This window comes from Oncorhynchus clarkii, chromosome 17 (genome assembly GCF_045791955.1).
Source record: "Oncorhynchus clarkii lewisi isolate Uvic-CL-2024 chromosome 17, UVic_Ocla_1.0, whole genome shotgun sequence".
NCBI classification, from domain to species: Eukaryota; Metazoa; Chordata; class Actinopteri; order Salmoniformes; family Salmonidae; genus Oncorhynchus; species Oncorhynchus clarkii.
In genome coordinates this window covers 81,113,819-81,141,531 of record NC_092163.1, presented here as the reverse complement: position 1 = coordinate 81,141,531, position 27,713 = coordinate 81,113,819, and positions in this window count along the sequence as shown.

The following is a 27,713-nucleotide window of genomic DNA, read 5'->3' as shown; positions in this document are numbered from 1 at the left end:
CACATACCTCTTTACCTCCACCTACAGTCCCATACCTCCACCTACAGTCACTTACCTCTTTACCTCCACCTACAGTCCCATACCTCTCTACCTCCACCTACAGTCCCTTACCCCCACCTACAGTCACTTACCTCTATACCTCCACCTACAGTCCCATACCTCTATACCTCCACCTACAGTCACATACCTCTTTACCTCCACCTACAGTCCCATACCTCTTTCACTCCACCTACAGTCACATACCTCTATACCTCCACCTACAGTCCCATACCTCTATACCTCCACCTACAGTCCCATACCTCCACCTAGTCCCATACCTCTATACCTCCACCTACAGTACAGACTATACCTCCACCTCTCCCATACCTCCACCTACAGTCCCATACCTCTATACCTCCACCTACAGTCACATACCTCTATACCTCCACCCTACTATACCTCCACCTACAGTCACTCCACCTACACCTCTACAGTCCCATACCTCCACCTACAGTCCCATACCCTCTATACCTCCACCTACAGTCAGTCCCATACACCTACAGTCCCATACCTCCACCTACTTACAGTCCCATACCTCTATACCTCCACCTACAGTCCCATACCTCCACCTACAGTCCCATACCTCCACCTACAGTCACTTACCTCTATACCTCCACCTACAGTCCCATACCTCTATACCTCCACCTACAGTCAGATACCTCTTTACCTCCACCTACATTCCCATACCTCTTTCACTCCATGGTGAGTTGAGTGTAGCAGGGTGTTGCATTTCCTCCACCAAGAGACATGTGTAACAGGTACCAATTATATGCATATCCTGGCTTTATGGCCTGAGCAACAGGCAGTTTACTTTGGGCACATCATGGAGGTCGGAAATTAAGAATAACGTGGTCTAGCCCTAATAAAACAAATTCATATTCCTATGAAAATTTGACTAAAACTAATTGAATGTGTCATTGAACCAATTGCACTTCATGGCAGCGAGGTATGGGGTCCACTTGCAAAACAAGATTTCACCAAACGGGACAAACAGCCAATTGCAACCCTGAAGAGTTCTGTAAGATTCTCCTACATGTCCAGAGGAAAACTACAAACAATGCATGCTGGGCAGAATTAGGCCAATCCACTAATGATAAACTCAAAAGAGTAATTAAGTGCTAGAAACATCTAAAATACACTGCCCCTGTCTCATATCATTACCAAGCCCTGGAATACCAATAGCTGAGCATAGAAAATAGTCCCCTCATCCAGCTGGTCCCGGGGCTGAGTTCACTAACCTGTTCTACTAACACACTGAACCCTCAGGACCAGAACATCCGATCAATAAGAATAAAACAAGTTACAACACAATCAAAACAAAACTACATTGCTTATTGGGAAGCACAAGCACAAAGCAAAATGCGGTGCTAGCTATTAGACCGTGGTTACTGATCAAAACCTTATAAAAACCCTGACAAAGTACAGGCTCAGTGAGCACAGCCTTGCCATTGAGAAGGGTAGACACAGGAACACCTGGCTCCCTGTAGAGGAAAGGCTGTGCAACCACTGCACAACAGCAGAACCTGAGACAGAGCTACACAACTGACAAAATTAAAAAAATATAAAACAATTAGACTGTCATTTCCCAAAGACCTCTCTAATGAGATGAGGCTCCCATCCTGTTGGGGGAGGACGCAGAGAGCTGTGGGTTGGCAGCCACCACATTGCTACCTGTCATAATATGAGGGAAAATGTCTGACAGACCAACCAACCTGCACATGTCATCTATGCTTATTGTTATTGTTGAATGTATGGTTATTTTGACACTTGGTTTTTGTTGTTACTGTTGTCCCGTTGACAATTTTGACTCTTATTATTTTAATATTGTAAACATCCAAAGTAAGCTTTGGCAATATGTGCATTGTTATGTCATGCCAATAAAGCAAATTGAATTGAATTGAGAGACAGAAAGAGAGAAAGAAATGCTGCTGTGGAAATAAAGTCTGATTATTTCCAGTGTCTTTGGACAAAAGCTCCATCAAATCATCTTTTTTCCCCTCGTCTCCCCTCGTCTCCCCTCGTGCTTCGTGGGTCATTATTACAACCACTCATGATGAATGAATGACTCATAAAAGGAAGACGCAAATATAGACACTAGTATCTATAATATAAAAATTATGATCATCTGAGATAAATATTTCCTGTCAAGTCTAGTTCATTATAGTAATTTGTGTAGAAAACACTTTTGGTATTTTTCACTGTGACAAGAGCGCAAAAGAAAAGCCACTGTAAACTGTAAAAGAGTACTGCTAGTCAAATCAACGTTTATTTATGATACCACTTGTAAGCTACACAATAAAATGAAATGCCTACTCACAATAAAGATCTCCTTGCAAACAGTGCAATGATTTTAAACTTGTTGTCAAGCCCTGATCTGTTTCACGTGTCTTGTTGATTGTCTCCACCCACCTCCAGGTGTTTCCTGTTTTCCCCATTAGTCCCCAGTGTATTTGTCCCTGTTTCCTGTCTCTCTGTGCCAGTTTCTCTTGTTTTCCCCATTAGTCCCCAGTGTATTTATCCCTGTGTTTCCTGTCTCTCTGTGCCAGTTCCTCTTGTTTTCCCCATTAGTCCCCAGTGTATTTATCCCTGTGTTTCCTGTCTCTCTGTGCCAGTTTCTCTTGTTTCCCCATTAGTCCCCAATGTATTTATCCCTGTGTTTCCTGTCTCTCTGTGCCAGTGTATTTATCCCTGTTTCCTGTCTCTCTGTGCCAGTTCCTCTTGTTTTCCCCATTAGTCCCCAGTGTATTTATCCCTGTGTTTCCTGTCTCTCTGTGCCAGTGTATTTATCCCTGTTTCCTGTCTCTCTGTGCCAGTTCCTCTTGTTTTCCCCATTAGTCCCCGGTGTATTTATCCTTGTGTTTCCTGTCTCTCTGTGCCAGTTCCTCTTGTTTTCCCCATTAGTCCCCGGTGTATTTATCCCTATGTTTCCTGTCTCTCTGTGCCAGTTTTTCTTGTTTTCCCCATTAGTCCCCAGTGTATTTATCCCTGTGTTTCCTGTCTCTCTGTGCCAGTTTCTCTTGTTTTCCCCATTAGTCCCCAGTGTATTTGTCCCTGTTTCCTGTCTCTCTGTGCCAGTTCCTCTTGTTTTCCCCATTCGTCCCCGGTGTATTTATCCCTGTTTCCTGTCTCTCTGTGCCAGTTCTTCTTGTTTTCCCCATTAGTCCCCAGTGTATTTATCCCTGTGTTTCCTGTCTCTCTGTGCCAGTTTCTCTTGTTTTCCCCATTAGTCCCCAGTGTATTTATCCCTGTGTTTCCTGTCTCTCTGTACCAGTGTATTAATCCCTGTGTTTCCTGTCTCTCTGTGCCAGTTCTTCTTGTTTTCCCCATTAGTCCCCACTGTATTTATCCCTGTGTTTCCTGTCTCTCTGTGCCAGTTCTTCCTGTTTTCCCCATTAGTCCCCAGTGTATTTATACCTGTGTTTCCTGTCTCTCTGTGCCAGTTTCTCTTGTTTTCCCCATTAGTCCCCAGTGTATTTATCCCTGTGTTTCCTGTCTCTCTGTGCCAGTTTCTCTTGTTTTCCCCATTAGTCCCCAGTGTATTTATCCCTGTGTTTCCTGTCTCTCTGTGCCAGTTTTTCTTGTTTTCCCCATTAGTCCCCAGTGTATTTATCCCTGTGTTTCCTGTCTCTCTGTGCCAGTTCCTCTTGTTTTCCCCATTAGTCCCCGGTGTATTTATCCCTATGTTTCCTTTCTCTCTGTTGTTTTCCCCAAGAGGAACTGCCTATCCCCTTGTACTGTTTGGACTCAGTACTGATCACTGAACCCTTGCCTGTTCTGACCTCGAGCCTGACTATCCCCAGGTACTGTTTGGACTCTGACCTGGTTTATGAACTCTCGCCTGTCCATGACCTGCCTTTTGCCTACCCATTTTGGTGTAATAAGTATCGGAGCTCAAGCATCTGCCTCCTGTGTCTGCATTTGGGTCTCACCTTGTGCCCTTGTAGCTATATGTATTTGTATTTACATTAGGCTACAAATAGTTATATCAAGTAGTCATAGGTCTATTAGACTAACACCTACTGATAATTATATCAAGTAGTCATAGGTCTATTAGACTAACACCTACTGATAATTATATCACGTAGTCATAGGTCTATTAGACTAACGCCTACTGATAATTATATCAAGTAGTCATAGGTCTATTAGACTAACGCCTACTGATAATTATATCAAGTAGTCATAGGTCTATTAGACTAACGCCTACTGATAATTATATCAAGTAGTCATAGGTCTATTAGACTAACACCTACTGATAATTATATCAAGTAGTCATAGGTCTATTAGACTAACACCTACTGATAATTATATCAAGTAGTCATAGGTCTATTAGACTAACACCTACTGATAATTATATCAAGTAGTCATAGGTCTATTAGACTAACACCTACTGATAATTATATCAAGTAGTCATAGGTCTATTAGACTAACGCCTACTGATAAGTATACCATATAGACATAAGTATATTAGGCTATAACCTACTAATAGCTATACCACGTGGTCACAGGTCTATTTAAAAAAATATATTTTTCCACCTTAATTTAACCAGGTAGGCTAGTTGAGGAAAAGTTGTCATTTACAACTGCGACCTGGCAAAGATAAACCAAAGCAGTGTGACACAAACAACAACACAGAGTTAAACAATGACTGAACAAGCATACAGTCAATAATACAATAGAAAAAATAAAGTCTTTATACAGTGTGTGCAAATGGCGTGAGGAGGTAAGGCAATGAATAGGCCATAGTAGCGAAGTAATTACAATATAACAAATTAACAGTGGAGTGATAGATGAGCAGATGATAATGTGCAAGTACAAGTATTGGTGTGCAAAAGAGCAGAAAAGTAAATAAAAACAATATGGGGATGAGGTAGGTAGATTGGATGGGCTATTTACAGATGGGCTATTTACAGCTGCAGCAATCGGTTAGCTGCTCAGATAGCTGATGTTTAAAGTTAGTGAGGGAAATATAAGTCTCCAGCTTCAGCGATTTTTGCAATTATTTCCAGTCATTGCCAGCAGAGAACTGTAAGGAAAGGCGGCCAAAGGAGGTGTTGGCTTTGGGGATGACCAGTGAAATATACCTGTAGCGTATGCTACGGGTGGGTGTTGTTATCGTGACCAGTGAGCTGAGATAAGGTGGAGCTTTACCTAGCATAGACTTATAGATGACCTGGAGACAGTGGGTCTGGCAACAAATATGTACCAAGAGCCAGCCGACTAGAGCATACAGGTCGCAGAGTTGGGTGGTATATGGGGCTTTGGTGACAAAATGGATGGCACTCTGACAGACCGCATCCAGTTTGCTGAGTAGAGTTTTGAAGAATATCGAAGTCGAGGATCGAGGATGGGTAGGATCGGTAGGATAGTCAGTTTTCCGTGTGTATGTTTGGCGGCGTGAGTGAAGGAGGCTTTGTTGCGAAATAGGAATCCGATTCTAGATTTTATTTTGGATTGGAGATGTTTAATATGAGTCTGGAAGGAGAGTTTACAGTCTAGCCAGACACCTAGGTATTTGTAGTTGTCCACATATTCTAAGTCAGAACTGTCCAGATTAGTGATGCTAGTAGGGCGGCCGGGTTGAAAAGCATGCATTTAGTTTTACTAGCGTTTAAGAGCAGTTGGAGGCCACGGAAGGAGTGTTGTATGGCATTGATGCTCGTTTGGAGGTTTGTTAATAACACAGTGCCCAAAGAATGTCCAGATGTATACCGAATGGTGTCGTCTGTGTAGAGGTGAATCAGGGAATCACTTGCAGCAAGAGCGACATCGTTGATATATACAGTGAAAAGAGCCGACCCGAGAATTGAACCCTGTGGTACCCCCACAGAGACTGACCCCTGTTTATCGTAAGGAGCCAAGGAGGAAACCAGAACCAGAGCCGGTGTTGGAGGTGAGCGAAGCAGAGACTGTGAAGGAGTTAATGGGGAAATTGGAGGAGAGAGTTATGAGGGAGTTGCTGTGTTGGTGCATTAGGCACGGAATTCGCCCAACGAAGCGTGTCGGGGATTTGATGGCACCTGGGTCAGCGCTCCATACTCGTCCTGAGGTGCGTGTTAGTCGGCTGGTGAAGATTGTGCCAGCCTCACGCACCAGGCCTCCTGTGCACCTCCCTAGCCTTGCACGTCCTGTGCCAGCCCTGCTCTCAAGATCTCCAGTAGGCCTTCACGGTGGAGCCTTCCTCCTCTACAGCGCTGCCGGAGTCTCCCGCCTCTCTAGCGCTGTCAGAGCCTTCCTCCTCTACAGCGCTGTCGGAGTCTCCCGCCTGTCCAGCGCTGCCGGAGCCTTCCTCCTCTACAGCGCTGCCGGAGCCTTCCTCCTCAACAGCGCTGCCGGAGTCTCACGCCTGTTCTGCGCTGCCGGAGTCTCCCACTTGTTTAGCGCTGCCAGAGCTGCCAGTCTGCATGGAGCAGCCAGAGCTGCCAGTCCGCATGGAGCAGCCAGAGCTGCCAGTCTGCATGGAGTAGCCAGAGCTGCCAGTCTGCATGGAGCAGTCAGAGCTGCTAGTCTGCATGGAGCAGCCAGAGCTGCCAGTCTGCATGGAGCAGCCAGAGCTTCCAGTCTTCATGGAGCAGCCAGAGCTGCCAGTCTGCATGGAGCAGCCAGAGCTGCCAGTCTGCATGGAGCAGCCAGAGCTGCCAGTCTGCATGGAGCAGCCAGAGCTGCCAGTCTGCATGGAGCAGTCAGAGCTGCTAGTCTGCATGGAGCAGTCAGAGCTGCCAGTCTGCATGGAGCAGCCAGAGCCGCCAGTCAGCATGGAGCAGCCACAGCAGCCAGAGACGCCAGTCAGCCAGGATCCGCCAGAGCCGTCATTCAGCCAGGATCCGCGAGTCAGCAAGGATCTTCCAGATCCGCCAGTCAGCCAGGATCGGCCATTCAGCCAGGATCGGCCATTCAGCCAGGATCCGCCAGTCAGCCAGGATCTGCCGGAACCGCCAGTCAGCCAGGATCTTCCAGAACCACCAGCCAGCCAGGATCTGCCAGAGCCAACTACCTGCCTGAGCTTCCTCTCAGTACTGAGCTTCCTCTCAGTCCCGAGTTACCCCTCAGTCCCGAGCTACCCCTCAGTCCCGAGCTACCCCTCAGTCCCGAGCTACCCCAGTCCCGAGCTGCCCCTCAGTCCCGAGCTGCCCCTCAGTCCACTGGGGCCCTTGGTGAGGGTTACTAGGCCAAGGTAGGCGGCGAGGGTCGCCAATCAAAGGATGCGATGTATGCGGACTAAGACTTTGTTGGAGTCGGGTCCATGAAGCTGGAGCTGCCACCGTGGACAGACGCCCACCCGGACCCTCCCCTATGGGTTTTGATGTGCGGCCGGGAGTCCGCACCTTGGGGGAGAGGGTTCTGTCACGCCATGGTCTTAGTATTTTGTGTTTTCTTTATTATTTTGGTCAGGCCAGGGTGTGACATGGGTTTATTTATGTGGTGTGTTTTGTCTTGGGGTTTTCGTAGGTATTGGGATTGTGGTTTAGTGGGGTTCTCTAGCAAAGTCTATGGCTGTCTGGAGTGGTTCTCAATCAGAGGCAGGTGTTTATCGTTGTCTCTGATTGGGAACCATATTTAGGCAGCCATATTCTTTGAGTGTTTCGTGGGTGATTGTTCCTGTGTCTGTGTTAGTTTGCACCAGATAAGGCTATTTAGGTTTTTTCACGGTTCTTGTTTTTGTATACTGTTCGTGTTTTCATCTTTATTAAATATGTATAAAAATAACCACGCTGCATTTTGGTCCTCCTTTCCTTCTTCGAAGCCTTAACAGCTGAATAGTCCCACAAAAAATGATCATGTGCCAAAACTCAACCGAGCCATTAGACTGGGTATAATGTTATGCTTTGATTAAGACAAAATACAAGAAAGACTAATAGTTAGTTAACACCATCTGCTCTGATTCATTCACCAAACTGGAATCCAAGAATCCAAGACCTAAATGAATATTCCCATGAAACTGACGGAGATCAATCAAATGATTTGCACGGTGATGCAGTTTGGACGTGAAGAACGTGAAGAAACTAATTCACGATTGACAGCGATGATGATCGCTTTGGAAATTAGATAGCCTATGCAGTTAGGGGCGGCAGGTAGCCTAGTGGTTAGAGGCAGGCACCCTAGTGGTTAGAGGCAGGCACCCTAGTGGTTAGAGGCAGGCACCCTAGTGGTTAGAGGCAGGCACCCTAGTGGTTAGAGGCAGGCACCCTAGGTGGTTAGAGGCAGGTAGTCTAGTGGTTAGAGTTAGGTAGTCTAGTTGTTAGAGGCAGGTAGCCTAGTGGTTAGAGGCAGGTAGCCTAGTGGTTAGAGGCAGGTAGACAAGTGGTTAGAGTGTTGGACTAGTAACCAAAAGGTAGCTGGATCAAAATCCCAGAGCTGACAAGGTAAAAACTCGTTGTTCTGTCCCTGAACAAGGCAGTTAAACCCACTGTTCCCCGGTAGGCTGTCATTGTAAATAAGAATGAGATTTTTACTGAGTGTCCTAGTTAAAATGAAAAAAGATGCCTAACTTGGTGTTTGAGGGTATTAAAACTAGAAAATGTTATTTTGACAATATGTACGGGCATAGGAAGACGTTCCAATTGGAGGATGCATTTTATGCATATTCTATAACGATAAGCTATTCGATTGGCTACATTTGTCAGTACAAATTTTGGATATTATGACGCCATTTACTTTATTTATAGTGCGCTCTAAACACTTAAAAAACAGAACACTACAGCAGTGACAATAAATCCACCCTGGTAGAGTAGAGTTGTAGGGTAATAAGTCCACCCTGGTAGAGTTGTAGGGTGCTAAGTCCACCCTGGTAGAGTAGAGTTGAAGGGTATTAAATCCACCCTGGTAGAGTAGAGCTGTAGGGTAATAAGTCCACCCTGGTAGAGTAGAGTTGTAGGGTATTAAATCCACCCTGGTAGAGTAGAGTTGTAGGGTAATAAGTCCACCCTGGTAGAGTAGAGTTGTAGGGTAATAAGTCCACTGTATCTCTAGCACCTCCGCCTTTCCATTCACTCTCCCTCTCTTTCGCTCTCAATCTGCCCTCCCTCTGTTCAGAGTTCAGGTGGGACTCAGTGAGTACAGTAAAAGGGATTTGTTAAACCTTTAAAAGCTTTAAAAGGTTTTTGAATGGGATTTCAGACCATTATTTCAGAACATTGGCAGTCACTTCTCAACATGCATAATCATCTGTCATGTAATTGTGTGATTCAAACAGTTTGTGGATTTGAGAGTGAGGATAGAGAGAGAGAGAGAAGAAGAGAGAGAGAGTAGGAGTTAGAGAGAATGATAGAGAGAGAGAGAGAGAGAGAGAGAGAGAGAGAATGAGAGTGAGAGAGAGAGAGAGGAGATTCAGAGAGAGAGGAAAGAGAGAGAGAGAGAGAGAGAGAGAGAGAGAGAGAGAGAGAGAGAGAGAGAGTAGAGAGCGAGAGAGAGAGAGAGAGGAGAGAGAGAGAGAGAGAGAGAGAGAGAGATAGAGAAAGAGAGAAGGGGAGTGACACATGGAGATAGAGAGAATGTTGGACGAGATAGCAACAAGGAAGTCTGTCTGATAAACAGTATTAAAAGAAAACAAGAATATGACCACAGATGCCCGATCCTCCCACCCCGCACTGACACACACACACACACACACACACAATCCGCCGCCCCCACTCTTCTTGTGTTGTGTTGTGAACAATCATCAACAAGGAATCCAGCATTTAGTACCAGTCACAGGTTTATTTCCTGACAGGGAAACAGTATGGGTTGAAATGCAGCCTCCAAGGATCATTCTACTCTCGCTGGTTTGACGCTTGTTGACTAGGGTTACCATAGTTACCAAAAATAATAAATAAAACAAGTTTATTTTTCAAGGGCTGCATCGCAGCGCTAGCTGTGCCACCAGAGACTCTGGGTTCGCGCCCAGGCTCTGTCGCAGCCGGCCGCAACCGGGAGGTCCGTGGGGCGACGCACAATTGGCCTAGCGTCGTCCGGGTTAGGGAGGGTTTGGCCGGTAGGGATATCCTTGTCTCATCGCGCACCAGCGACTCCTGTGGTGGGCCGGGCGCAGTGCGCGTTAACCAAGGTGGCCAGGTGCACAGTGTTTCCTCTGACACATTGGTGCGGCTGGCTTCCAGGTTGGAGGCGCGCTGTGTTAAGAAGCAGTGCGGCTTGGTTGGGTTGTGTTTCGGAGGACGCATGGCTTCCGACCTTAGTCTCTCCCAAGCCCGTACGGGAGTTGTAGCAATGAGACAAGATAGTAATTACTAACAATTGGATACCACGAAGTTGGGGAGAAAAGGGGGTAAAAAAATTTACAAAAAATAAGAAGTTTATTTGTCACTTTCCCCAAATACAACAGGTGTAGACAATACAGTGACAAGCTTACAATCCCTTAACTCCTTAAGGCTGAAATCCCGTTGACGGGAAGGGAACACCTGCCCTACAGCCAGTGCCCTACAGCCAGTGAAAGTGCAGTGTGCCGAGTTCAAACAACAAAAATCTCATAAATAAAATTCCTCAAACATACAAGTATTATACACCATTTTACAGAGAAACTTGTTGTTAACTTCTTATGGAGTTATACAAGTACAAACCTTTATATTTTTTTGGTTTGTGTTCTTGTTCTTTCCCGAGTTGATAATAATATCATTAATCAGACAATCAAATTAATATTTTAATTGGCGGTCAAAACATTTTCATGACGTGGACCTTTCTGGGTATAGATCATGGCTCTCTCTCTCTCTCTCTCTCTCTCTCTCTCTCTCTCTCTCTCTCTCTCTCTCTCTCTCTCTCTCTCTCTCCTACACCCAGGTTCTGAGATGCACAACTTTTGCACAGAAAAAAGCTCTTCAAAACATTCCATAGTTCTGTTCTGTGAAGGTACACAAAGTTGTGCAAGATCTTCAGTTTCTTGGCAGTAGAATAGCCTTCATTTCTCAGAACAAGAACAGACTGACGAGTTGCAGAAGAAAGTTCTTTGTTTCTGGCCAAACCCCAAACAACGAATGGATAGAGTGGCAACTGGAATCATCAATAATATCTGTGTTACACACAGGTAGAAAAACACACACATATGCATTGTCCCTCGCCGATTATGCCAGATGTCATGTTATTTTTGTTATACGTGACACATTTCATGTGTACGTGGCACGTCACTACTTCACAGGAGATTTGATTGTTATGTGTTTTTAGTTTTTTTATTATCAAAATGCGTTTTTTGGGGGCATTGAAATAAAATATAAAACATGCATAACCTTTGACGAGCTTCTTTTGTTGGCACTCCAATATGTCCCATAAACATCCCAATTAGTCCTTTTGTTCGATTAATTCCGTCCATATATATCCAAAATGTCCATTTATAACGTGCGTTTGATCCAGGAAAAAACAGATTGCAAAAAACGCAACGTCACTACAAAATATTTCAAAAGTTGCCTATAAACTTTGCCAAAATATTTCAAACTACTTTTGTAATACAACTTTAGTTATTTTTAAACGTTAATAATCGATCAAATTGTAGACGGGGCAATCTGTATTCAATACAGGAAAGAAAACAAACTAGCGCTGCTTTTCACGTCTTGCGCAACTCACAAAAGTGTCCAAAGTTCCGTGTTGGCCTACTTCTTCATTGTATAAAGGAATAACCTCAACCAAATTCCAAAGACTGGTCACATCCAGTGGAAGCTGTAGGGACTGAAAATAGGTTCCTATGAAATATCCTTTGGCAAAGACAATGCAGGGAACAGAGAGGGGGGGGGGGGATTCTGAACAGTTAGTCCTCTGGGTTTTGCAACCAAATATATGACTATGCATATTATATGCATATCTTATATTCTTGGGATGAGTAGCAGGAAGTTGAAATTGGGCACGCTATTTATCCAAAAGTGAAAATTCTGCCCCCTATCCCCAAGAGGTTTTAAACCACTTGAGTGTTGCTTTGGCAGTATGCTTAGGGTCATTGACCTGTTGGAAGGTGAACCTCCGTCCCAGTCTCAAATCTATGGAAGACTGAAACATGTTTCCCTCAAGAATTTCCTTGTATTTAGCACCATCCATCATTCCTTCAATTCTGACCAGTTTCCCAGTCCCTACCAATGGAAAAACTTCCACACAGCATGATGCTGCCACAGCCATGATTCACTGTGGGGAAGGTATTCTCGGGGTGATGAGAGGTGTTGGGTTTGCGCCAGACATACTAGTTTCCTTTTTCCAAATGTGTTTTCTTATTTCTTTCTTTACCTGTTAAGTCTATAGCTATTTCATTATTGGATTAAAAAACGTGCCCGTTTTAAGCGCAATATTTTGTCACGAAAAGATGCTCGACTATACATGGAATTGACAGCTTTGGAAGGAAAACAGTCTAACGTTTCCAAAACTGCAAAGATATTATCTGTGAGTGCCACAGAACTTGGCGAAACCAAGATGAAACTTCGAACAGGAAATTAGCAGAAATCCTGAAGCTCTGTTTTCAAATGTCTCCTTATATGGCTGTGAATGCAGCAGGAACGAGACTGCCCTTTCTGTCGTTTCTTCAAGATGTCTGCAGCATTGTGACGTATTTGTAGGCATATCATTGGAAGATTGGCCATAAGAGACTACATTTTCCAGGGGTCCGCCCGGTGTCCTTCGTCTAAATTCGTGCGTAATCTTCAATTGCGGTCATTATCTCCTGGGATTCAGAACAGAAAGCACACTTCCACGAAGGATATACCATCGAAGAGATATGTGAAAAACACCTTGAGGATTGGTTCTAAACAACGTTTGCCATGTTTCAGTCGATATTATGGAGTTAATTTGGAAAAAAGTTCGGCGTAATTGATGACTGGATTTTCGTTTTTTTTTGGTAGCCAAACGTGACGCACCAAACGGAACGATTTCTCCTAAACAAATAATCTTTCAGGAAAAACTGAACATTTGCTATCTAACAGAGTCTCCTCATTGAAAACATCTGAAGTTCTTCAAAGGTAAATTATTTTATTTGAATGCTTTTCTGGTTTTTGTAAAAATGTTGCCTGCTAATTGCTAACGCTAATTCTAACGCTAAATGCTACGCTAGCTAGCTACTGTTACACAAATGATTGTTTTCCTATGGTTGAGAAGCATATTTTGAAAATCTGAGATGACAGTGTTGTTAACAAAAGGCTAAGCTTGAGCGCTAGCATATTTATTTCATTTCATTTGCGATTTTCATGAATAGTTAACGTTGCGTTATGGTAATGAGCTTGAGTCTGTATTCACGATCCCGGATCCGGGATGGGGAGATCAGAGAGGTTTTAAGCAATGGCTTTTGTTCTGTCCACTCTTCCATAAAGCCCAGCTCTGTGGAGTGTACGTCTTAAAGTGGTCCTATGGACAGATACTCCAAACTCCTCTGTGGAGCTTTGCAGTTCTTTAAGGGTTATCTTTGGTCTCTTTGTTGCCTCTCTGATCAATGCCCCCCTTGCCTGGTCCATGAGTTTTGGTGGGCGGCCCTCTCTTGGCAGGTTTGTTTTTGTGCCACATTTAAAAAAAAAAAAGGATTTAATGGTGCTCCGTGGGATGTTCAACGTTTCTGATATTTTGATAACTCAACCCTGATCTGTACTTCTCCACAACTGTGTCCCTGACATGTTTGGAGACCTCCTTGGTCTTCATGGTGCCACTTGCTTAGTGGTGTCTGAGGCCTTTCAGGACAGGTGGATTCAGTTACATTCGGAGGTTTACAAACTCATTTTTCAACCACTCCATACATTTCTTGTTAACAACTATAGTTTTGGCAAATCGGTTAGGACATCTACTTTGTGCATGCACAAATAATTTTCCCAACAATTGTTAACAGACAGATTATTTCACTTATAATTCACTGTATCACAATTCCAGTGGGTCAGAAGTTTACATACACTAACCTGCAGGGTTGAAATATGCTAACCCCTTTTGTTTACTGCTGGTGCAGATGGTGCAGGCTATCAGATAATAGCTTCTTATGCTTTCGCCGAAAAGCATTTAAAAAATCTGACATGTTGGCTGGATTCACAACGAGTGTAGCTTTAGTTGAGTATCTTACATGTGATTTAATGAAAGTTAGAATTTCATAGTATTTTATTTGAATCTGGCGCTCCACATTTTCCCTGGCAACTGGCCAGTTGAGACATTTGCGTCCCGCCTATCCCTAATTCTGATTATTAATTATTAATTATTATTATAAAATATTTTTTATCTGGATACTTTCAAATTTTTGAAAATTGAAAATGAAATTTTTATTTATTTATTTCACCTTTATTTAACCAGGTAGGCAAGTTGAGAAACAAGTTCTCATTTACAATTGCGACCTGGCCAAGATAAAGCAAAGCAGTTCAACAGATACAACGACACAGAGTTACACATGGAGTAAAACAAACATACAGTCAATAATACAGTATAAACAAGTCTATATACGATGTGAGCAAATTAGGTGAGAAGAGAGGTAAAGGCAAAAAAAAGGCCATGGTGGCAAAGTAAATACAATATAGCAAGTAAAACACTGGAATGGTAGATTTGCAATGGAAGAATGTGCAAAGTAGAAATAAAAATAATGGGGTGCAAAGGAGCAAAATAAATAAATAAATTAAATACAGTAGGGAAAGAGGTAGTTGTTTGGGCTAAATTATAGGTGGGCTATGTACAGGTGCAGTAATCTGTGAGCTGCTCTGACAGTTGGTGCTTAAAGCTAGTGAGGGAGATAAGTGTTTCCAGTTTCAGAGATTTCTGTCGTTCGTTCCAGTCATTGGCAGCAGAGAACTGGAAGGAGAGGCGGCCAAAGAAAGAATTGGTTTTGGGGGTGACTAGAGAGATATACCTGCTGGAGCGTGTGCTACAGGTGGGAGATGCTATGGTGACCAGCGAGCTGAGATAAGGGGGGACTTTATCTAGCAGGGTCTTGTAGATGACATGGAGCCAGTGGGTTTGGCGACGAGTATGAAGCGAGGGCCAGCCAACGAGAGCGTACAGGTCGCAATGGTGGGTAGTATATGGGGCTTTGGTGACAAAACGGATTGCACTGTGATAGACTGCATCCAATTTGTTGAGTAGGGTATTGGAGGCTATTTTGTAAATGGCATCGCCAAAGTCGAGGATTGGTAGGATGGTCAGTTTTACAAGGGTATGTTTGGCAGCATGAGTGAAGGATGCTTTGTTGCGAAATAGGAAGCCAATTCTAGATTTAACTTTGGATTGGAGATGTTTGATATGGGTCTGGAAGGAGAGTTTACAGTCTAACCAGACACCTAAGTATTTGTAGTTGTCCACGTATTCTAAGTCAGAGCCGTCCAGAGTAGTGATGTTGGACAGGCGGGCAGGTGCAGGTAGCAATCGGTTGAAGAGCGTGCATTTAGTTTGACTTGTATTTAAGAGCAATTGGAGGCCACGGAAGGAGAGTTGTATGGCATTGAAGCTTGCCTGGAGGGTTGTTAACCTCTTTGATCTCTAGGGGCGCTATTTCATTTTTGGATAAAAAACGTTCCCGTTTTAAGCGCGATATTTTGTCACAAAAAGATGCTCGACTATGCATATTCTTGACAGTTTTTGAAAGAAAACACTCTGAAGTTTCAGAATCTGCAAAGATATTGTCTGTAAGTGCCCCAGAACTCATTCTACAGGCGAAACCAAGATGATGCGTTAACCAGGAAATGAGCAGAATTTCTGAAGCTCTGTTTTCCATTGTCTCCTTATATGGCTGTGATTGCGCAAGGAATGAGCCTACACTTTCTGTCGTTCCCCCAAGGTGTTAGCAGCATTGTGACGTATTTGTAGGCATATCATTGGAAGATTGACCATAAGAGACTACATTTTCCAAGTGTCCGCCTGGTGTCCTGCGTGGAATTCGGTGCGCAAACGCCAGCTGCTTGTACTTTTCCATTTGATTGAGGGGAGAAACCATGCTTCCACGAACGATATATCATTGAAGAGATATGTGAAAAACACCTTGAGGATTGATTCTAAACAACGTTTGCCATGTTTTCAGTCGATTTTATGGAGTTAATTTGGAAAAAAGTTTGCGTTTTGAGGACTGAATTTTCGTTTTTTTTTTGGTAGCCAAATGTGATGTGCAAAACGGAGCTATTTCTAATACACAAAGAATCTTTTGGGGAAAAACTGAGCATCTGCTATCTAACTGAGAGTCTCCTCATTGAAAACATCCGAAGTTCTTCAAAGGTAAATGATTTTATTTGAAGGCTTTTATGTTTTTGTTGAAATCTTGCGTGCTGGATGCTAACGCTAATGCTAACGCTAAATGCTACGCTAGCTAGCCACTTTTACACAAATTATTGTTTTCCTATGGTTGAGAAGCATATTTTGAAAATCTGAGATGACAGTGTTGTTTACAAAAGGCTAAGCTTGAGAGATGGCATATTTATTTCATTTCATTTGTGATTTTCATGAATAGTTAACGTTGCGTTATGGTAATGAGCTTAGGTCTGTAAATAGAATCCCGGATCCGGGTTTGGTAGACGCAACAGGTTAACACAGTGTCCAAAGAAGGGCCAGAAGTATACAGAATGGTGTCGTCTGCGTAGAGGTGGATCAGAGACTCACCAGCAGCAAGAGCGACCTCATTGATGTAAATGGAAAAAAATTGAAAATTACAGGCCTCTCTCATCTTTTTAAGTGGGAGAACTTGCACAATTGGTGGCTGACTAAATATTTGTTTTTTTCCCCACTGTATAGATAGATTATATGATGCGCCCCATCCAACCTGACAGAGCTTGAGAGGATCTGCAGAGAAGAATGGGAGAAACTCCCCAAATACAGGTGTGGCAAGCTTGTAACGTCATACCCAAGAAGACTCAAGGCTGTATTCGCGGCCAAAGGTGCTTCAACAAAGTACTGAGTAAATTGTCTGAATACTTATGCAAATGTGATATTTCTGATTTTTGTTCTTAATACATTTGCACAAATATTAACATGTTTTTGCTTTGTCTTTATGGGTTAATGTGTGCAGATAGATGAACGGGAAAAACACAATGTAATACATTTTAGAATAAGGCTATAATGTAACAAATGTAGAAAAAATGTTGTCTGAATACACCGTAGAACCCTTTTTGGTAAAGGATTCTTCAAAGGGTTGTCCCTTGGGGGCCTGCCGAATATCCCCTTTAGGCTACAGATAGCACATTTTACAATGCACCATCAGCCTCTTGTTTCTGACTCGATCATAAACCATTCTACACTCCAAGCTATTTTTCCATGAAGTTTATAACAACAGAGGAAAATAAAAGGTTGCCCTTTTTTGGGGTGGGGGGTTGATCATCTTCATTTCTATATGTCACACATGTCAGTGAATATGATTGATGGTGGTTCAACACATGCCTGGGGTATAGATGACCACACCTGAGTCCAAACACTATTTGAAATCTTTAAAAAATACTACAGCTGTTTTTGATTGAGTCTGACTTTTGCAAAATAACCAATAGAATATTCCCTAAAGTGTAAACCCCGCCCATCTGGCACTCCAGGCTGGTTGAAGCAAACTCAAAAGAAAACGGAGTGAGAGGGAGAGAGTATTTTATTTTATTTTACTGCTAATGGCTTAATAGTTGTATAGTTAAATGCAAATACTTTCCTAGACCTAGACCTAGAAAATTAGAACCAAGCCCCCTTCCTCGTCCACTGTAGGCCGATACCCACTAATTATCAAAATCCAGAAAAGAGCCATTTAATTCTACAACCACCTAAAAGGAAGCGATTCCCAAACCTTCCATAACAAAGCCATCACCTACAGAGAGATGAACCTGGAGAAGAGTCCCCTAAGCAAGCTGGTCCTGGGGCTCTGTTCACAAACACAAACACACCCCAGCACAATTAGACCCAACCAATCATGAGAAAACAAAAAGATAATTACTTGACATATTGGAAAGAATTAACAAAAAAAACTGAGCAAACTAGAATGCTATTTGGCCCTAAACAGAGAGTACACCACGGCAGAATACCTGACCACTGTGACAGACCCAAACTTAAGGAAAGCTTTGACTGTGTACAGACTCAGTGAGCATAGCCTTGCTATTGAGAAATGCCGCCGTAGGCAGACATGGCGCTCATGAGAAGACAGGCTATGTGCACACTGCCCACAAAATGAGGTGGAAACTGAGCCACACTTCCTAACCTCCTGCCCAATGTATGACTATATTAGAGACACTTATTTTCCTCAGATTACACAGATTACACAGAATTCAAAAACAAATCCAATTTTGACAAACTCCCATATCTACTGGGTGAAATACCACAGTGTGCCATCACAGCAGCAAGATTTGTGACCTGTTGCCACGAGCAGAGGGCAACCAGTGAAGAACAAACACCATTGTAAATACAACCCATATTTATGCTTATTTATTTTATCTTGTGTCATTTAACCATTTGTACATTGTTAAAACACTGTAAATATATATATACATATATATATATATATATAATATGACATTTGTAATGTCTTTATTGTTTTGAAACTTCTGTATGTGTAATGTTTACTGTTAATTTGTATTGTTTATTTCACTTGCTTTGGCAATGTTAACACATGTTTCCCATGCCAATAAAGCCCCTTGAATTGAATTGAATTGAATTGACAGACAGACAGACAGACAGACAGACAGACAGACAGACAGACAGACAGACAGAGACAGACAGACAGACAGAGACAGAGACAGACAGACAGAGACAGAGAGACAGAGAGACAGAGAGACACAGATACAGAGACAGAGAGACAGAGAGACAGAGACACAGAGACACAGAGACACAGAGACAGAGAGACAGAGACAGAGAGACAGAGAGAGACATGACCTTCAGGCCCTATCCCACCCAGGCCCAATTGCTTCTGCCAATTGTAAGTCCGGCCCGAAATCAGAAATAACTTCCTTTGTTAGTAAATCCATTAGCTGCTCCTCTCTGTCTGTCACACACTCCCTGCACTCTGCTCATGGCGGCTCTGAGTCTGAGTTTCCATAGCAACTGCTCTGCTTGTGTTGCTCTGCTCAGTGACGAGACATGAGAGAGCAGTTGGCTGTTAACTACTTTTCGTCACTCAAATCTCCAACAAAACTCAAAGAACATTATTATTTTGTGTGAAATAATCTAGCCTGTCTTGTATTTGACGAGGTTGAAGCACTTCTGACACTATGTTTTGACAAAGGTCAAAAGTAAATAAATACGATCTTAGTTAGATGTGATTTGTACTGAATAGATGAGTACGGGAAAATGGCTCAGCTTAATAATGTTAGTGAGACCCAAGCCCTACTCGTACCCTAGTTATTGATGAAAAAACAGGCCCTACCTGACCCTAAATCGATGAACTGTGTAATGTCGAAGCCCGTCAAAACAACGCCAGATTCAAAACGTGTTCTATTTAAATTATTATACACAATTATTGCAACCAATTGAATGATATATACATACACTACCGTTCAGAAGTTTGGCGTCACTTAAAAATGTATTTGAAAGAAAATCAGTTTAAAGGTAGGCCTTGAAATACATCTACAGGAACACCTCCATTTGACTCAAAATATGTCAATTAGCCTATCAGAAGCTTCTAAAGCCATGACATAATTTTCCAACCTGTTTAAAGGCACAGTCAACTTAGTGTTTGTAAACTTCTGACTCATTGGAATTGCTATACATTGAGTTATAAACGTGAAATAATCTGTCTGTCAACAAATGTTGGAAAAATTACTTGTGTCATGCACAAACTATAGTTTGTTAACAAGAAATTTGTGGAGTGGTGGTAAAATGAGTTTTAATGACTCCAACCTAAGTTTATGTAAACCTCTGACTTCAACTGTAGCCTATAGATATAGATACAGTGGGGAGAACAAGTATTTGATACACTGCCGATTTTGCAGGTTTTCCTACTTACAAAGCATAAAGAGGTCTGTCATTTTTATCATAGGTACACTTCAACTGTGAGAGACGGAATCTAAAACAAAAATCCAGAAAATCACATTGTATGATTTTTACGTAATTCATTTGCATTTTATTCCATGACATAAGTATTTGATCACCTACCAACCAGTAAGAAATCCGGCTCTCGCAGACCTGTTAGTTTTTCTTTAAGAAGCCCTCCTGTTCTCCACTCATTACCTGTATTAACTGCACCTGTTTGAACTCGTTACCTGTATAAAAGACACCTGTCCATACACTCAATCAAACAGACTCCAACCTCTCCACAATGGCCAAGACCAGAGAGCTGTGTAGGGACATCAGGGATAAAATTGTAGACCTGCACAAGGCTGGGATGGGCTACAGGACAATAGGCAAGCAGCTTGGTGAGAAGGCAACAACTATTGGCGCAATTATTAGAAAATGGAAGAAGTTCTGGAAGATGACGGTCAATCACCCTCGGTCTGGGGCTCCAAGCAAGATCTCACCTCGTGGGGCATCAATGATCATGAGAAAGGTGAGGGATCAGCCCAGAACTACACGGCAGGACCTGACCAATGACCCGAAGAGAGCTGGGATCACAGTCTCAAAGAAAACCATTAGTAACACACTACGCCGTCATGGATTAAATGTAGGGCACTATGTAGGGCACTATATAGGGAAATCGGGTGGCATATTGGACATTGTGTAGCTTACGCACTGTGATGTTTCTGTGGTGGAACTATTGTAGTCCGGAGCGATGAACGCATTTGTTTTCTACTCGTGATTATTAAATGAATAATTGACCCACGTAAGCTCAATTACTTGTGAGAGAAATCCTAGAGAGAAATCCTGTCAAGCAGAGAGAGGTCAAATCAAGAACGAATTGTAGGGAATTATAGTTTTCAATAGGCAAATATTCAACCTAGTTCTGCACAGATCATTTGGTAATTAACTACAACGACCAGAATCCATTTATTCTATTCTTCCCAGCATCCGCACACAGACCTCATGAGAGAGGAATGTACACAACACAGTGACCAGAAGGATAGAGACAGTTCGGAAGGTATAGCTATACTAACCGATTGATTGTTGTAGCAGTCTTGAAATAATGCCTCATGTCTTAGCAGTCTTGAAAGTATGCCTTATGTCTTAACAGTCTTGAAAGTAGGCCTCATGTCTTAGCAGTCTTGAAAGTAGGCCTTATGTCTTAGCAGTCTTGAAAGTATGTCTCATGTCTTAACAGTCTTGAAAGTATGTCTCATGTCTTAGCAGTCTTGAAAGTATGCCTTATGTCTTATCAGTCTTGAAACTATGCCTCATGTCCTAGCAGTCTTGAAAGTATGCCTTATGTCTTATCAGTCTTGAAACTATGCCTCATGTCTTAGCAGTCTTGAAAGTATGCCGTTTGCACTATCTTTAGAATTACTAAAATAGTGATTTAGTCAGACAACTCTGCAGCAATGGACAGCTGTGACAACCCAATGATCATGGGCTACTCTTTAACTATTTAACTATCGAGCATGGCTCGTTGGGGAGCACAGAGATAACATTAGATGTTTGCCTTTCTGTCTGGCTGCTACTGCCTGAACAGACATGAGATGTTATCTTCAAATAAAATCAAAAATCAAAAAAGTAATGTTTACAACTGAAAGATTTAAATAAAGTAAAGTGAATAAATGATTGTTAATAAGTGATAAGCAGTGATAAGCAGTAATGGACCGTCACAACCATCGTTTGGTTCTTAGTAGCCCTTTTATTGCAGTCAAATGAGTGGAATGTTATTCATATTTGTCCTAATTAATAATAATTATTATTATTTAAAAAAAACTGCTAAAAATCTGGTATTTCTATGTCAAACGGTTTTGTTAAGTAAAGTAAAAGTAAAGTATAATATATTTAAAGTAAAGTATATTTGTTTAAGACGTACCAAGAAACTCTGTGTGACCCTTCTTTTAAAGCGTTTTTAAAAAAATACATGTTGTTTGGGACAACGAAATGTTTTACATTTTCAATTAAAAATCTGAAGTATTTTCAAGTTCACATTTCAAGATATTTCACAATGAATTTAATGAATAAATCTTTTTTTTGCGATGCAAAACCCATCCGACCTCATAAAGCACTAAACACTCAGCACTAACCAATTGTTGAGCTTTGTTAAGCATAAATGCAAACCAGATAGAATCTGAATTGAATAGCTGTTTGTATATAATATTTATATTCTATCTAAAATGTTGAACTCACATTGTACGATGATCCATAGATTGCATCACAAATGTCACCCTATTCCGTCCTTAGTGCACTACTATACTACTCCTATAAGAGTAGTGCACTACATAGGGTGCCATTTGGGAGACAGCACTAGTTTAGTAGGAGCGGATTTGGATCACTCAGGAGAAGAAATAAAACACTTTCACTCACATACAAAGGTTTGGAATATGCCTATACATCTTCAACCAACACTCACATTCTCCTAAACCACCTGGCCAACTTTATGTGCATACATGTACGTGACCTATGACCTGACCTTTGACATTAAGGTCGTAAATCAAAACCTCACATTTCTGAGTGAACGAAATGCATTCCTTCTAATTACTGATGTTCTTGCCAAATTCCACCCTATTCCTTATGTCGTGCTGTTGACCCGGACCGTAATGACTAATTATCTCCCAGAGGACTTCAAACTTGTTGATATTAAAAGGTGCATAGGCCGTTGTCTACACTTTGTGTGTGTGTGTGTGTGTGTGCGTGTCCGCGTGTGTGTTCATAGCGTGTGAAAACCACTGAGTGGAATGCAGAGGGCTTAACTCTAAAAGGAGATCCTGTTGCCATAGCAACACGCAGTGGGGGGGGGGGGGGGGGGGGGGGGGGGGGGGCGTTTAGGCCTAGGTGGTAGTGGTGGATGGTGGATGGGAGTGGAATAACGTTTGAATCTTATTGGATAATGTGATAATCATTCCGATTGCTTCGCAGGTCATGCCTGGCACTCACTGTTTAGTGATTGAATTCCAACCACATAGCCTCAGCCTAAATATTTATCCATTAATATTAGATTTTATTTATTTATTTGATAAGGATGATGTGCAAAGCTGCAACGTGCTGCAGGATTGCCACAGGATAAGTTGGCCCTTTGGGCAAATACAATACAATGCAATACAATAGTGGCAGGCAGCCATACAAAAAAAGGCACACTAGATAACACTAGGAATTGTTCCCTTACCATCTATTTCAAATCCAAACATGGCACTGACTGTATTCATGAATGACATTTTCCCGCTGAGGGGTCATCTTCTATTGCTTTCACAGTTAAGTGCCAAGCATAAGTGCTGTTCACTCTTAGCAGGCTACAGGAAATGGAGTATAGCTGCACTACTGTATTACTATATTACCATCATACTATAATATTACTATTGTATTACCCCTTAAAGGACATGGAGAATAGCTGTATTACTGTATTACTATATTACCATCATACTATAATATTACTATTGTATTACCCCTTAAAGGACATGGAGAATAGCTGTATTACTGTATTACTATATTACCATTATACTATAATATTACTATTGTATTACCCCTTAAAGGACATGGAGAATAGCTGTATTACTGTATTACTAGGGCTGGGGGTGGTGGTGGAGGAAGACTAGGGCTGGGGGTGGTGCTGGGGGAAGACTAGGGCTGGGGGTGGTGGTGGGGGTAGGGGAAGACTAGGGCGGGTGGTGGGGGTGGAGGAAGACTATGGCTGGGGGTGGTGGTGGGGGTGGGGGAAGACTAGGGCTGGGGGTGGTCGTGGGGGTTGGGCGCATCTCTGAGTTTGAGCCCCAGACGCATCTCTGAGGTTGAGCCCCAGACACATCTCTGAGGTTGAGCCCCAGACACATCTCTGAGGTTGAGCCCCAGACACATCTCTGAGGTTGAGCCCCAGACACATCTCTGAGGTTGAGCCCCAGACACATCTCTGAGGTTGAGCCCCAGACACATCTCTGATGTTGAAACTGCCCTCCGATAATCTACTTACTAGCAAAGGCTCTGATTTAGTGTCATCATTACCTTGTTTTAATTTAAAGTGAACCGCTCTGGCATGCTGCTAACTATAATCTCAAGTAGATCTCACACACACACACAGAGATCTTGAAACACACACAAACACACTCACAGAGCTATAACACACACACACACACACACACACACACACACACACATACACACACACACTTGCTCAATCACACACAGAGCTATAATACACACACAGGTGCACACACAGGTGCACACACACACACACATCCTCAATCAGACAGCCAATCAGGCCCAAATGACACAATGAGTTGAGTGAATATAATACCCAGTGTTTTGAAACCTGGAACAATGTACTTTATCGTCACTGGGAGAGTTACCAGAATAGATATGACACAGTACTGTAATATATATACCATCTGTGTGAATCAGCCCATGTAGCTGTAACCTGGATGGGTTTTAGTGTTATTGACCCTACCTACCCTTCCTAGTGCACTACTTCAGGGCTCTGGTCAAACATAGTTCACTATAGGGGAAAGGGTGCCATAGGGCTCTGGTCAAACATAGTGCACTATGGGGGAAAGGGTGTCATAGGGCTCTGGTCAAACATAGTGCACTATGTAGGGAATAGGGTTCCATAGGGCTCTGGTCAAACATAGTGCACTATGGGGGAAAGGGTGCCATAGGGCTCTGGTCAAACATAGTGCACATAGTCAAACATAGTGCACACTATAGGGCTCTGGTCAAACATAGTGGGGAAAGGGTGCCATAGGGCTCTGGTCAAACATAGTGCACTATAGGGGAAAGGGTGCCATAGGGCTCTGGTCAAACATAGTGCATTATAGGGGAAAGGGTGCCATAGGGCTCTGGTCAAACATAGTGCACTATGGGGGAAAGGGTGCCATAGGGCTCTGGTCAAACATAGTGCACTATGGGGGAAAGGGTTCCATAGGGCTCTGGTCAAACATAGTGCACTATGGGGGAAAGGGTGCCATAGGGCTCTGGTCAAACATAGTGCACTATAGGGGAAAGGGTTCCATAGGGCTCTGGTCAAACATAGTGCACTATGGGGGAAAGGGTGCCATAGGGCTCTGGTCAAACATAGTGCACTATGGGGGAAAGGGTGCCATAGGGCTCTGGTCAAACATAGTGCACTATAGGGGAAAGGGTTCCATAGGGCTCTGGTCAAACATAGTGCACTATGGGGGAAAGGGTGGCATAGGGCTCTGGTCAAACATAGTGCACTATGGGGGAAAGGGTGCCATAGGGCTCTGGTCAAACATAGTGCACTATGGGGGAAAGGGTGCCATAGGGCTCTGGTCAAACATAGTTCACTATAGGGGAAAGGGTGCCATAGGGCTCTGGTCAAACATAGTTCACTATAGGGGAAAGGGTGCCATAGGGCTCTGGTCAAACATAGTGCACTATGGGGGAAAGGGTGCCATAGGGCTCTGGTCAAACATAGTGCACTATGGGGGAAAGGGTGCCATAGGGCTCTGGTCAAACATAGTGCACTATGGGGGAATAGGGTGCCATAGGGCTCTGGTCAAACATAGTGCACTATGGGGGAAAGGGTGCCATTTGGGATGCTGTGTAATAAATCCACCAAATTCACAAATAGTATAGTAAGAATCAGTGATAGGTCAACACAACACACGTGGTTATTTTCCCACAACCCACTGTGATAGAATCCTGTGTTATTTCCCCATAACCCACTGTGATAGTATCCTGTGTTTAGTGGTGTGGTCTCTGAACACCATACAGCCCACTGTGATAGTATCCTGTGTTTAGTGGTGTGGTCTCAGAACACCGTACAGCCCACTGTGATAGTATCCTGTGTTTAGTGGTGTGGTCTCTGAACACCGTACAGCCCACTGTGATAGTATCCTGTGTTTAGTGGTGTGGTCTCTGAACACTGTGTACTGAATAACGTGTTGCCGTAGTTACGTGGATATTGAAGAGACGCTCTGAAGGCTCCAGGGCCGATGATTCTCTCTTATAGTAGAGAGTTAGTGTTTATGCCAAACGGCACCCTATTCCCTATTCAATGCACTACTTTAGACCACATTCCAGGGCTCCACACAGCCCACTAAATATAGAATAGGGCTCCATTTGGGAGCCTCACAGCTGAGGAGTTGACACCCTAGCGGGAGTGTACCATGTGACTCAAATACTCCATTTCCTAACCTTAAGACAATACGTTGCTATTACATTATGTAAATTTCATATCTGACTGTCTACCACTGGCAGTGATTAATTGTGGCCTATCTAGAAGTAACAATGAACAAAGAAGACATGGAAGGACGGAGGGAGGGAGGGAGGCAGAGAGGGAGGGAGGGAGGCAGAGAGGGAGAGGGAGGGAGGGAGGCAGGGAGGGAGGGAGGCAGAGAGGGAGGGAGGGAGGCAGGGAGGGAGGGAGGCAGAGAGGGAGGGAGGCAGAGAGGGAGGCAGAGAGGGAGGGAGGGAAGGAGGCAGAGAGGGAGGGAAGGAGGGAGGGAGGGAGGCAGAGAGGGAGGGAGGGAGGGAGGCAGAGAGGGAGGGAGGCAGAGAGGGAGGGAGGCAGGGAGGGAGGGAGGGAGGGAGGGAGGCAGAGAGGGAGGGAGGGAAACTTGCTTCCCTTTGGTCGGTGTGAAGGGAGAAGAAAGGCTGCAACAGACTAACCTGCCAGTTCAGGAAGGACAACAATAAAGCTCTGCTCCTAATTAAGACTCATTGGAGATTTGAGACGCAAGACGAATGCAACAGAAAATAATGCTTAGAGCTGTAACATGTGGTGGATCTATGGAATGTTTTGAAGAGCTTTTTTCTGTGCAAAAGTTGTGCATCTCAGAACCTGGGTGTAGGAGAGAGAGAGAGAGAGAGAGAGAGAGAGAGAGAGAGAGAGAGAGAGAGAGAGAGAGAGAGAGAGAGAGAGAGAGAGAGAGAGAGAGAGAGAGAGAGAGAGAGAGAGAGAGAGAGAGAGAGAGAGAGAGAGAGAGAGAGAGAGAGAGAGAGAGAGAGAGAGAGAGAGAGAGAGAGAGAAGCCATGATCTAGAAAGGTCCATGTTATTGAAAATGTTTTGACCGCCAATTAAAATATTAGTTTGATTGTCTGATTAATGATATTATAATTAACTCGGGAAAGAACAAGAACACAAACCAAAATATAAATAAAAAAACACATCATATTAGATTATATAAAGGTTTGTACTTGTATGCATCTGTAAATGTAGAGTTTAATGTGATCTAGAGTTTTTGTCACTTCCAGTAACACAAGTGACATGCAGATAGGAATAAGTCATTTCACTCCGAGTATTTAAAACACCTCCTCTGAATGTGCACTGTCTTGTCTTCTTACAGATTGTTGAGTGCGTTTTTAGTAACAGCATCGGTTTGTGGTTGTAAAAAGATAGATACGAAAAACAAAAGCTTTTAACAAATGTCTTGGTAAATAGTATGGTCTGCGGCTTACCATGAGGTATTCTAACTCAGAAAACCCTCGTGCAATTATGTTAGCACAACTGAAAAACTGTGGTACTGATTTAAAGAAGCAATACAACTGGTCTTCCTCAGACTAGTTGAGTATCTGGAGCATCAGTGTTTGTGATTTATATTCAAGGGTTAAAATGGCCAGAAACAAAGTCGTTTCTTCTGAAACTCGGCGATCTCTTCTTGTTCTGATAAATGAAAGCTATTCCATGTCAGAAATTGCAAAGAAACTAAAGATCTCGTACAACGCTGCAAACGGGCTCTAAACAGAATATATAGAGGAGTCGGAGGCCCCTGGGGGCACAACTGAGCAAGAAGACAAGTACATTAGAGTGTCTAGTTTTAGAAAGAGACGCCTCACAAGTCCTCAACTTGCAGCT